Source organism: Anopheles arabiensis, chromosome X, assembly GCF_016920715.1.
Source record: "Anopheles arabiensis isolate DONGOLA chromosome X, AaraD3, whole genome shotgun sequence".
NCBI classification, from domain to species: domain Eukaryota; kingdom Metazoa; phylum Arthropoda; class Insecta; order Diptera; family Culicidae; genus Anopheles; species Anopheles arabiensis.
This window is the reverse complement of record NC_053519.1, coordinates 6566866-6579021: the sequence shown is the minus strand read 5'-3', so window position 1 is coordinate 6579021 and position 12156 is coordinate 6566866. Positions and strand designations below refer to the sequence as shown.

The following is a 12156-nucleotide window of genomic DNA, read 5'->3' as shown; positions in this document are numbered from 1 at the left end:
TTTTTTAATGCAATTTTTATAGAAAACAAAAAAAATACTCAAATTTTTTGTTTGCCCTTCAAAGTCCTTTCTGCTGTCAAATCAAATAGAATACGCCTCCCAAAGCAGGATCGAAATGACGGCAAACGCCCCTCCCGGGTTGAGAAACTCTGGGTTCGCTAGCGAGCAAGCGACAAACCCTGCCGCAGCAACCACTGTTCGCATGGAAGAGTAGTTCTAAGAAATACAATTTCTTCCCCACCTTTCTCCCATTTTACCCTCCCCCATTGTCACTGCTTCTGTCCCTGCTCGCCCACCGTTTCGAGTAAGACCTCAAACACTTCGATTCGACCAGCCTTCGTGTTCCACAGGCGTCCGAATGGCGACGACCACCAACACTACTACCCCGAGCCTTTTTGTGTGTGTGTGTGTGTGTGTGTGTGTGTGTGTGTGTGTGTGTGTGTGTGTGTGTGTGTGTGTGTGTGTGTGTGTGTGTGTGTGTGTGTGTGTGTGTGTGTGTGTGTGTGTGTGTATGTGTGTGTGTGTGTGTGTGTGTGTGTGTGGTCCCGTTTTATTACTATCACACAAAACGATCAAAACGTTTGTGTGTGTGTGTGGTGTACGTGAGGGATTTTTTCTCCTATGCGGTTGCTTGTAGTTGTTTCGGGTCACATTATTATTATTGGCCCACAAAAACGTCACCGGTTAGGCGGGGCAAACACGGCTCACGCGGGTACAACATCGGGGGGAAAAACCACGCAGCAGCAGTGTGGCACGGACCTCAAACGGCTGGACACACACGCACACACACACACACACACACACGTGCGTGTGACAACTGCTGAACTGCTGCGGTCCTGCGGTTGGTAGTGTTGGTTGAACGAACGCAACAGCAACAACAAAAATGAAAACTATAAACGTGTAAGAGCTTTGTCCTGCCCCAACCCCACCCACGGTCGTTACGTGAGCCTCGGGTTTTTCCTCCTCCTCTTCTTCTGCTTCTTCCTTTCTGCTCGCTGTTGGGTTATTAAAGTTGTTTGGGTTATTAAACTGCTAACCCGGCGGGAGGGGGGGGGGGAGGGGGCGAGGTGGAAAACCAGCCTGGTTGATGGGTGATTGCGGTACATGGCTAAGGTCGCCTTTAGAGTACTCCCTCTCCTCCCCCCCCCCCGCTCAAAACCCACCGGATCCACCTGTTTTCGCCCTCGGTTTTGCACCACGCACCAGGGCCGGCAAAATGGCGGGTTTGACAAGCCTGCCTGTGTCTGCTCGGTTGTTGGCGTTTCTTTCGTTGCTTTAGCTGGTGTAGGGGGGGAGGGGGGTGTGCGAGTGCGAGGACAGAAGAACGATCAAATACACACACACACACACACACACATTCACAAACACCCTTTGAGAGTAGAGAGAAATGCAAATGCCGTCGTTTCGGTTTCGGTCGCACAAGCGCTCGCGCGATACACTTTAAGCCTGCCCTGCCCCGACACGTTCCGCTGTAGCATAACGCTGCCGGAGGAGCGGGAGAGGAGCAGTGCTCTCGCAGGCACCGCCACCAATTGAAGGTAGAAAAACGAGACCCGAACAAACACACGCACACGCACAATCACGTACCAACGCAAACAAAACGTTACCGATCAGGATCACTTTCGCAATTGAAACCTTGCGCACCGGAGTGTTTCGGCAGCAGCAGCAGCAGTGGTAGCAGTGGCCGGTGGCAGTAGTAGTAGTAGTGGTGGTGGTGGTGGTAGTAGTAGCAGCAGTAGTATTGGTAGCAGCGAAGTCACGAATCACACAATGACGAGGCACTCACAGCTGCACGAAGGCATACGCACAATTGTGTGTAATGTTTTTTTTTTTTTTGTATTTCTTTTTTTTATTGCTGGTTTGTTTGTTCATTAGTTTGTTCAACGTTTTGCCGTTACGCGCTTTGATTGTTTCGTTTCGCTTGTTTGTTCCGGGCGTTTGGTGGCTTTGTCTTCATTTTTCTTCCGTATTTGCACTTTGAATACTTTTTACTTTGATTTCTTTCTTTCTTTTGCCTTGTTTGTCTTTTTTGTTCACACTTTTTAGTCTTGTTGGCTTCTTACGCGTTTTGTAGTTTTACTTTTTTTGTTGTTGTTTTCTTAGCTTGTGCAACAATTTAAGCTTTTTCGTCGTTCTGAAGAAGGGTTTCTCGCTTAGCTTCTTTCCATCCTTCTCTTTCCCCTTTTTTCCACTATCTCACACTAACACACACATACACTGGCTAGCACGCACACATCACATGCAACGTCACGGCATGCGTGTGCCGTGCGTTCCAAAACAAAGCTGCCACTGGCCACGGGCAACAAAGAAAAGCGTTTCGCATGATCGCTCACCGTGCTAGCGCCGCTCGTCCCCGAGCAAACACGCCGACGTACGCCCGGCTGGTGGGGGATGCAGGGGGGTGGGGGGAGGTGGTGGAGTGATTGGGGGCTGGATGGCAAACAAAACAGCAGTAGAGCAGTGTAGCGGAGCACACGGTCACTGACACACTCCGTGCGAGGCGGCCTGCCAAACTGTCGCTGACCCGGAGCCGCAGCAGTGCCGAGCCGCGCACCGTGCTGCGCGTCGTCCACAGGGGTGTTTTGGTGGCCGTCGTCTGGAAGCCTCTCCCAGTACTAGGAAGCGAAAGGCCCACTCGGCTGGTGTGTGGTGTGTCGTCGTCGCGCGCCCTGCGTGTGTGGCTTGCCGGGCAGAGAACCAAAACAGAACAGAACGGTGCGGTAGCAACGGCTTTTTTGGTTTCGGTCGCATTTTCTTCCACCTTCACCTTCCTTTCCCTCCCCCATTGCGCTGCTGCCCGCTGGGTCCCGCAGCGCTGCCGATGGGAGCAACGAAGGCAGCAGCAGTAGCAGCAGCAGCAGCAGCAGCCGCAGCCACTAGCAGCATCAGTACCGCGGGGCACTCACGAGAGCGAAGCGTCGGCTACGTTCGCACCTGCAGTGCCAAACAAGAAGGTTGCTACCGTTCGGTACCATTGTGCCCGCTCTCGCTCGCGTAACTCAGCGCCGAGAATGCGCGGGCCGGAGCGAGACAAAGAAAAGAGAGCGAGAGAGAGAGAGAGAGAGAGAGAGAGAGAGAGAATGGAACTCACAAGCTCAGTCGGTCATTCCACAACGCGAAAGCTTTCATAGCCACAGTGCTCGGGCGTTCCTTTCGGTAGAGTGGTTTTTTTTTTTTTCTTCGCTCTCGTTGCAACCTGTCGCCCCTCGTCTGCTTCACGCGTCTGCCCTGCTGCCTTCCTTAATTGCCTTTTGCCACCGCAACATTGCTTTGCGCTTTATTACTACGTTCGCGTCGGGTGAGTGTTTCTCTTCGGCACTTTTCTCATGCTCTCTGTTTGTTTGTTTTTTTTTTTTAACATCCCTCTAAAGACACGACTTCGAAGTGGCGTTTGCCGTTACGGGCTACCGTTTATGGCGGCAAATGCTCTCGCATCGGCGAATTCGGCTCCACCGCCGAGCGCGCTCTCGTTCGGCTTTCGGCACTCACGTGCGCACGTTATCCCTGCGGTAACTCGCACCCGCAACGGACTGCCCTGCTGAACGGGCAGGCTCATTATGCGTCAGTTAATTGGAAGCATGTGACGCGGTGAGAGCTGTGGACCGGGCCGCTTTTCCCCCTTTTTGCCGCTGGCCTGCCTGCGCCACAATGACAGCCCAAAAGAGGAACCGTAGCAGTCCGGGCCACACGGACACGTAACCGCACGGAATGTGTGTTACACATCACAACAAACACACGCACACACACACACACACATAGAACGATTTTCGACTCACATTGCTATATTTATTTACCTATTTTCGGGCGTGCGGGTGTGAGTGCTGTAGTTGGAACCGTCAGTCGCGTTCGTCCTTCCTCGCAGCTACACTCACAGGCGCACAACCGACGACGATCTCGTACGAAGGCGGTGCTCGGGTGCGGTTCGTGCGCTTTCGGTGTGCTTGAGTGGTGCGCAGAGCACCCACGTCGGGTTCGGCTGAGTGCGCTCCTCGGGAGAGCGAGAGAGCGAGTGACGCTTCGTGCATGTCATGCGGTATTTCACCGTTCCTTTGTGTGCGTGTTTGTGTGTGTGTGTGCTTCATGAGTGATGAAAAGCGCCCAATATAGAAATGGCCGGTGGTGGGGGAGACGACTGGTTGAAAGGCTTGAACCTTTCTGCAAGGACCCACCACCACCCATTCCCCCCCCCCCCCAGTACTCATCCGCAAGTAATGGTCTCTTTTATATTTAACAAAGTTTTGTCACAGCAAAACAAAAACAACAACAACAACCATATTCGGTTACGGCAGAGCCGGAACAAGATTGACAGGAAAGTTTGAAAATTAATGCAAGCCGCCGTGCAGGCGAACGCGCAGGAAAACACACAAAAGAATTTCCCCCCGCTCCTATCAGCTTTCGTTACGCTCCAAAGGTGACGGCTCAAGCTGACAGTCGTTTAACGGTTGTCGAAATAGACAATAACAATTCCCCATTCACCCCGCTCTACCCACCGGCGGCTTCCGTTGGGTTGGTAAATTTACCCCCTCCCCCCCCCCCCAAACGAGTGTTTTGCCCCCCAATCTGGGTGCGTTCGTGCATGTGTGGTGATATTTTTTGCTTTTTGGTTACTTATTTTTCCTTCCTTCCATTGTCATTGTACTCCTCATGGTCACTCGACCGAGGACGGTTTTGTTGTTGTTGTTGTTTTTGTTGTTGTTGCTTCTCCGTTTTACTCTACCCATCCCTTTTGTTCGCTCGGATGGACGTGTGACGGACAAGGCGCCTCCACCAAGCAAATCGATCGCAACGAACGCTCTCTCCCACCACAGAGCGCGCCTGAGGATAGGAGTTTACTTTTTTTGTTGTTTCGCTCGCACATTTTCCTCCCTTTCCATTAACTTAAGCGATGCGCTCGATTATCAACCGATAGCAACAGCCATCGTTCAAAAACAAAGGATGCGGATGAGAGGGTGGAAAAAAGCGAAAAAAAAACTCGACCACCGCGGGGAACTGATGACCGTTCGAGGATGCTTTCCATTTTGTTTTTTTTTTTCAGGGTTACATCCATCTACATCGGCCTCGGCTCTGAACGCACCATTCCAAACACGACAGCAACACGGCTCATTACGCGCCTAACGTCGAGTCTTTTTTGTTGTCTAACCCGCAGTCTATGACGGCAGTAGGCAAATAGCGCCGGAAAATTGATTGAGTGAAGCAGAACGGGGACGGCATTACTTACTGAAAGCGTGCTGGGAAGGGTAACGAAACAGAAGGAACGCTGCAGTCATTGCAGCTCCTTCGGCCAAAGCGGGAAGATCCGAGCGTCCTCCGGCGAGCACGGATCGGAAGGTGTGATGCGTCAATGGCGACGAAGCGCTACCAATTAACGTAAAGCGTTTGTGCGTTTTCCCACCAATCACCGCGTGAGTGGCGCTTACGCTTTGATCAACACTTGCTGTGTAAATAGCTGCACGCAAACGTACCGTTTAATTTATTTTTTTTTTTTGCTTCTTTGAAAAGCTCAACAATACACTCTTGCAGAATTCAATCTTCTCGAGCACCATCTTCAAAGCGAAGCGAGCGATTGCAATTTATGCTTTACCCTGCCGGTTTGCCGGGAGTTAACGTCCAGCAACCATCAACAACAAAAGGTAGAAGAAAAAACAAAGACATTTGACACGCACCGCCAAGAGCGAACAAATCGTGCCAGTGGCATTGGTTTCCCACACTCAATGCCCATCACGTGGGAGTGGCACTCGAGGACCACCCGCTCGATTATGGATCACGAGATGATTCCACTTTTCCGCGTTGAGACGTACACAGACACGGAGCAACAGAAGTAAGACCGGTACGGTAAGAAGCTGAGTCTTTCAGATAGCATTTTAAAAGTAGCATAAAACATTCCTTATTCCAGCTTGTGGTAATAGAGTGGTTTTGCAGGTAGAGCGGAAGGAAGTAACGTTTTATTATTTTTTTTTTAATATTAATATACGAGAAACAGAATTGTTGCTTCATGTTGTTGTCAGTAGCGTTTGCGTGCAAATACATGAAAATGTAAAGCACATAGAGAGAATATAGTTCAGCCGGGAACATTATTTTTCCTATACGTTTCTAAAGAACTGTTTTCATCAACGTTCAAATTTTATGATTTAATCATAACATGTAAAGATGAGAACAGTCTTTCAATAAGTCAAACTTAAAACTATAAATGTATCGTTCCTTGCTGTCCGCCCGCTGAAATTCAGTTTTATAAGCAAACGAACTCAGTGCCAGAATCCCGCACATACAGTTTAATCGGCAAATGAACATGCTCTTAAATTAAGCTAGTTGGCAGGCTACGGTTCGAATCTCGTATCGGAGGTTTTATAGAATAGAAAAAAAAACTTTTTTTTATTTATTTTTAATGAAATGAAAAGCCTTCATGTGATGGTAGTTCTTCAGTAAAAGTGGAGTTAATATCAGGATACAAGCCAACATTTCCATAAAAAGAAGAAGTTGACTTATGAAAGTTAAGTAAAAGAACATTGAAATATTCCCAGCGCATTGTATTGCCATATTGGGAGTAATTCTATTCGTTTACTCTATACGATTCGCATTTGAATGGTCTGGTAGGGAAAATAAGGCTGCAGGACACGCTGCCGATATCACAGTGGATGAGATGATGATTTACATAAACACTCACAAAATTAGAAGTGAGAAAAAAGAAATATCGCAAAAGATAATCCAAACAAAAACGCTATTACAAACTAATGTCATTGCATAATCCCCTTTTTCACGTTGGTCCATCTAAGCTGACTTATAAAGGCATTTAAAAAAAAAAATAATCAATTTTAAAATATAGCTGTAGTTTATGTATCAAAACATAAAGCTGGAATATTTTACTTCTCAACTGCCAAAACATTGTTTTTGTTGATTTCTTGCTACGGTTATGTTATCGCGAACGATTGGCCTGTATCGACTCTAGACTCGAGGGAACACGTAGACCAATTTAAAAATCTCTATGCACTACTTGACACATTTCAATGGGATCAGAGGTTTGGCAATAAAAATGAGGCGTTTTAGTCACTTCCTTTGGCAAAATACAGGGTTTCTTTCGATTTATTGGTCAGTTCACATAATTTGTTGGGCTCGTCTCACTATTCATTCATCGTATCCGATAGATTTTTGGTCCGTTCCCATAATTTGTTGGTATTTTCCAATTAGATATCAATACAATTGTGGAAAAAATTCTGGGAAACGGTCAAAAAATCATGGGAACGCACCAAAAAAAGATGGAAACTAACCAAAAATTGATGGGAACTTACCAATAATAACACCAATATAGCGGTGCGGTCCCGTAGTACAATTGTTAACTCGAACGACTCAATAACGTGCCCGTCATGGGTTCAAGTCTAGATTGGACCGTCCTCCCCGTAGCAAGGAATGACTTGTACTAAATTAAGTCTCGAAAGCCTGTATAGGGCGCGGCATGTCCGCATAGGACGATACGTGAAATAAAAGAAGAAGAAGAAGTATATACAGGTGTCCCCCGAGATGCGACTGTATTTGGGACCGAAAAAAAGTCTCAACGCAAGGCGTAAGTCGAAAAGGTCGTATGTCGAATATCTGTCAATGTAAAGTTTATAACCGAAGTTGAAGAGTCGAAATCTATGATATCGTGTTTTTTATTCGAAAAAATGTATTATATGTATCGTGTTCGATAATGTATTAATTTTACACAAAAAGTCGTTTAGACGATATAAATATTCAAGATCGGGTAGTTGTGGAATCTTTGGAAATGTGTGTGTAACGGTTATCAGCTCAGAAATTCAAAAAAATACATCAATTCCTTCTCGATGACAACTTTTCACTGTCAAATTCAAAATCGTCGTATCTGCAAATCGTCGTAACTCGGGGGATGCCTGTAATTAATTTACATGCATTCCTCTGGCTTTGTGGCAGGCTCTTTTTTATAATTTTTAAAAGTGCAGCCCTAGTTTTGCGTCAATTTTTTTTCATCTAGCTCTTCTCAGGTGATATCCAGGGCATCAAAATAATTGTATTTATTTGTTGCAACAGTTGTATCCTCACATTGTTTCCTTTGCAAAATACAACTTGACATCAAGACATATTGATTGCAAAAATAGATAAAAAACACCTGATGATGTACCAACTGCGTAATTGCCTGCTGTGTAACGATTAAATCTTCCCTTATTTCTATTGGCATTAAATTTCAAGACTAAGAACACTAACATTAACATGCACAATTCGTTCCCAGTATGTGAGCCTTTTTGCATTCTAAATCATTAGCGAAAATGCACCACCACACAATGTCTTGCCAGAGCAATGGGCACGCCATTCGAGCGGCGCCAGCCGACGACTAATCCTAAACCGGGCCTCACATTTATTGTCAGTCTTGCGCCAACAATCGTCGCCATAAGTGTGATTGAAACTTGATTAAATGAGACAAGTGCAGTGCAAAAGGTGCAACACAATTTACTATCCCCTCCGGCACACTTTCTGCCACTGGCGCGCACTCCGCGCGCTGCATAATAAACGCTTTTATTGTGTTCGTAAACCGGAGTGAGCGTTCGAACGGAGGTTCCGATTGCAGCCACAAATCGCCACCGTGGAAAGGACGCAGCATACACAGAGAGAGAGAGAGAGAGAGTACTAAAACAACTACTTGTCACCGGTAAGCCGTAACATATCGCTTACCAGATTGCACTGGGCGGACGTGCTGCAGCAACAACCGCAAGGACGGTGTGGACGGTGATCGACAAACATAATAAAAGTCCTTTTATTCCTACTCTCTCTTCCTCTCTCTCTCTCTTGCTGTCTGCTCTGCTGCACTGCTTGCTTCGTGATTTTGTTGCAATGCTTTCGATTGCTTCCGCTTTCCACTTCTACAGCACACACACACACACGCATGATGTGGGTGTAATATTTTGTATCCACTTTCCCACCTGCCCCTCCTCCCCAATCGTGATCGCGCGCGCTTGAGCCCGTCCCGTTGCGGCGACGACGCCACAAGAACGACGACTGCCGTTAGCCAAAGTCAAACATCTCGCCCCCCACCCCCCCTCCTCCCCTTAACGCAGTGTTTTCCCCGGAGGCGCTTTTGTACACTGTAAAGTGGAATTAAGCGCGCCATGGAGTGTGCTGGGCATGGCGCCTAGTGGCATGGCGCGCTCCGAAACAACGCTCCAACGCCAAAACGCGCGATCAAAAGAAAGGCAACAGGGGAAAAAAGGGAGGGGGGGGAAATATGGTGGTAGTGCATGATGCTGGAGTGGATGGTGGTGGAGGGTCGATTTACATGAAGCACCATCTAATAAAGTTAACTGCTCCATTCTTCTCGATTGTTTTCCGCTCGGTCGGCCGAACGTTCGGCTCGTGCGCTGCGGTTTCGCCGGTTAGCCGGCGGCGACACTCGTGGCGCTGTTCCCCCCTCCTTTCCGCTAGCGTACACTTGGCCCGAATCTTATGAGAATTCATTATCAAACATTCTCATCGTCGACGTTCGGTTCGCGCGCTCGCGCAGCATTCGCAAACTGAAAGGAGAAACCTCTACGAGAAGGAAGTACGATAGCAAAACCAAAACCAAAAAAAAAACCAACGCCGCTTTAGTGGTTGGAACACCACTCCGACCCTATCAAGGGTACAGTAGAGTGCCAGTGCCGTAAACGCGTGGGATTTTAATTATTTATTATATAATTTTGTCGTTTTCCTCCGAATTTTGTTGCTGTTGTTTTATTGAGCGGCAAACTTTTTTTTTGCATTCTCGCATGTGTGACGCTATTACACCACTTGGTTTAAAATTTCTGTACTGCATACATGATTTTACAAACACACACACACACACACACCCGCTCGTAGCTCGAGACGGCACAGCTGGATCGACAAGCGACAAGTTCGTCGCCTGTTTTGTCGTATACTGTGTCTCTCTCTTTTTCTCTTTGTATGTGTGTGTGTGTGTGTGTGTGTGTGTGTGTGACTGTGTGTGTCCTTGCGAATGTCTCGAGGACGTGTGATGCTTCTCCTGTCCCGGCTCGCCTCCCGCCCTAATTGCTCGCAAGTGTTGGCCCCAAACAGAAGGCACACTTTCAACGCCCCACCCCGTCCCCAGGACAAAGCCCTGTATAGTGGAAAAACGGTGAAATGAGGGAGAGGGGGGGGGAGGGGAGCGAAGGGGAACATCTTTTATGCTCTCATCCGCGTGTTACATCCATTTACAGCGGGCTCGGGTACGGTGCCGGTGGATCGCACGCTTCGCCGAGTGCGATACTTAGCAAACATTTATTAACGAATTTCTGCCACACATTCCTCCAGCCATTCCTTCGCCATTCCCTGGCCACCCCCCCCTCTCCCCCCCGCACTCTGCACTCGCTTCTCGCTTGCATTCCAGCCCCGACAAGTGACATCTTTTGTGATTTTGCGCCCCGCCGTAGCTGGTTTTCGAGATCGAAATAATTACGGTGCGGTAGCGTGAAGACAACAAAAAGCGAAGCACGAAAGAAACAGCACACAGACGCGTGTGTATGTGTGTTTCGCGTGGTTTCTTTCATACCACACGATGGCTACGAAACCGCTTCTGCTTCCGACTGCAACTGAGTGTGTGTGTGTGTGTGTGTGTGTGTGTGTGTGTGTGTGTATGTGTGTGTGTTTGTGTGTTACTGTGTAAAGGTAGCAAATGGAGTAAAGGAACGGGCGTTGATTTTTATCGCTAAAACGGTGCCACATTCGATGATGTGAAGACACACACACACACACACTCACAAACCCATACACGGTTGATCCATTGATTGATCTTTGTGTAATGTGAAAAGGAAGCGACAATGCACGTGCTCGTTGCTAAGCGCGATCGGCGGCCTTGTTTACTGTAAGTAAGGTAGAAACCTTCCTCGACTGACGATGAAACACAATGAGATTTAAATTAAGTTTAAAATTTGTACGGAAAGTACGCTCCGGCAATTTCCGAAACGCTTCTCATGTCATGGTTATTATGCCACAGTCTTGAAATAGTTTTCGGTGCAAATTATGAGAATTTCTATATTTTAGATAAAAAAAATCTATTTTCAATTTTGAAATATATATATTTTAAAATAGTATTATTTATATTAATAAGATGAATATTATCGAGACGCTTAAATATATTTTAAAATATTATGAAATACTTCAAGAGTGACATTTTTTTGGCATGAATTTCATATTTCTGACTTATTATGACATCATTATCATGACTTCATCATCTAGAAACGGTTTAAATCAGTAGACTCAACAGAGTTCTGTAGATGGACCCTTAATATCGTTCCATTTATGGTAAGATGTGCCTTAGGCTGAGCTACAAAATTACTAGAAAACAAAACATAACAAGCCATGTGAAAAAATAACCAGATAATCCTGTAGAAATCCTGTTGGAAATAATTCCAACATTTTTTGCAGTGTTACTGTTGGGACTTGTGGGACTGTGGTAGGAAAGTGCCCAACGACCTGTCATAAACAGAATGTATCCGAAAAGAAACCCGAACCGATAGGAACCGAACTGATCGGTAAAGGCATAAAAGGAGCGGCTGGGCAAGATTCGAGGCTCTTAAGATAACCAGCGGAAAAACGGATTCATTTTTTGGCGCATTTCTACAATAAATGCATGCATTTCTTCTGTTCCTAACGAGCGTTAAGCGTTGCTGCTATTGTTGTGTTGTGTGACAAAAAAAAATGGTAACAAAAGGAAAACACGGCTCAAACGGAACATCAAGACACGCGCTCCTGGTCTGCAACGGAACCACTCCAAGCGCACAAAATGCTTTAAAATTCTGGCATCGCGCAGGGAGCGGAAGAGCACTGTCAACTGTCAAATGTATGCTAGCGCCACATTGCCACACAAGAGCGGAATAAATAGACATGGAATTTTCACTACACTGATCTTGCAGTGAAGTTATCTCGCCGGTTTGGATTCTACCGAAGCTTCTCGACCAATCATGTCGGAGACGCTTTCAAGCGTCCGGCTCGGGTTCGTTTCCTGGTAACTTCGTGCATCGTTAAACTCTTACAGCGATAGCTCCTTCTTAGTAAATAAAATCAAACGCACTTGACAATATTCCAGGAACGCTCAGAGAGCACGAGTATAGTAAAGCATGTCGCCCAGTATTTGCCATTAGGTTGAATTAATATTCTATTTACATTCCTCTTCACTCC

The 12156-nt window shown here is 46.8% G+C and overlaps 1 protein-coding gene across 7 annotated transcripts in view; it reads right to left on the bottom strand.

Annotated features, from left to right (window-relative positions):
- LOC120906401 (potassium voltage-gated channel protein Shaker) overlaps positions 1-12156 on the bottom strand; it is a 171216-nt gene that overhangs the window by 91152 nt on the left and 67908 nt on the right. The window contains exon 1 of one of the 7 annotated variants that reach the window (XM_040318033.1): positions 2334-2384. The exons of the other annotated variants lie outside the window; for them this stretch is intronic. The gene's annotated coding sequence lies outside the window, so the exon portion shown is untranslated. Of the gene's footprint in view, positions 1-2333; positions 2385-12156 lie in introns of those variants that run through there. 7 annotated transcript variants of the gene reach the window in all.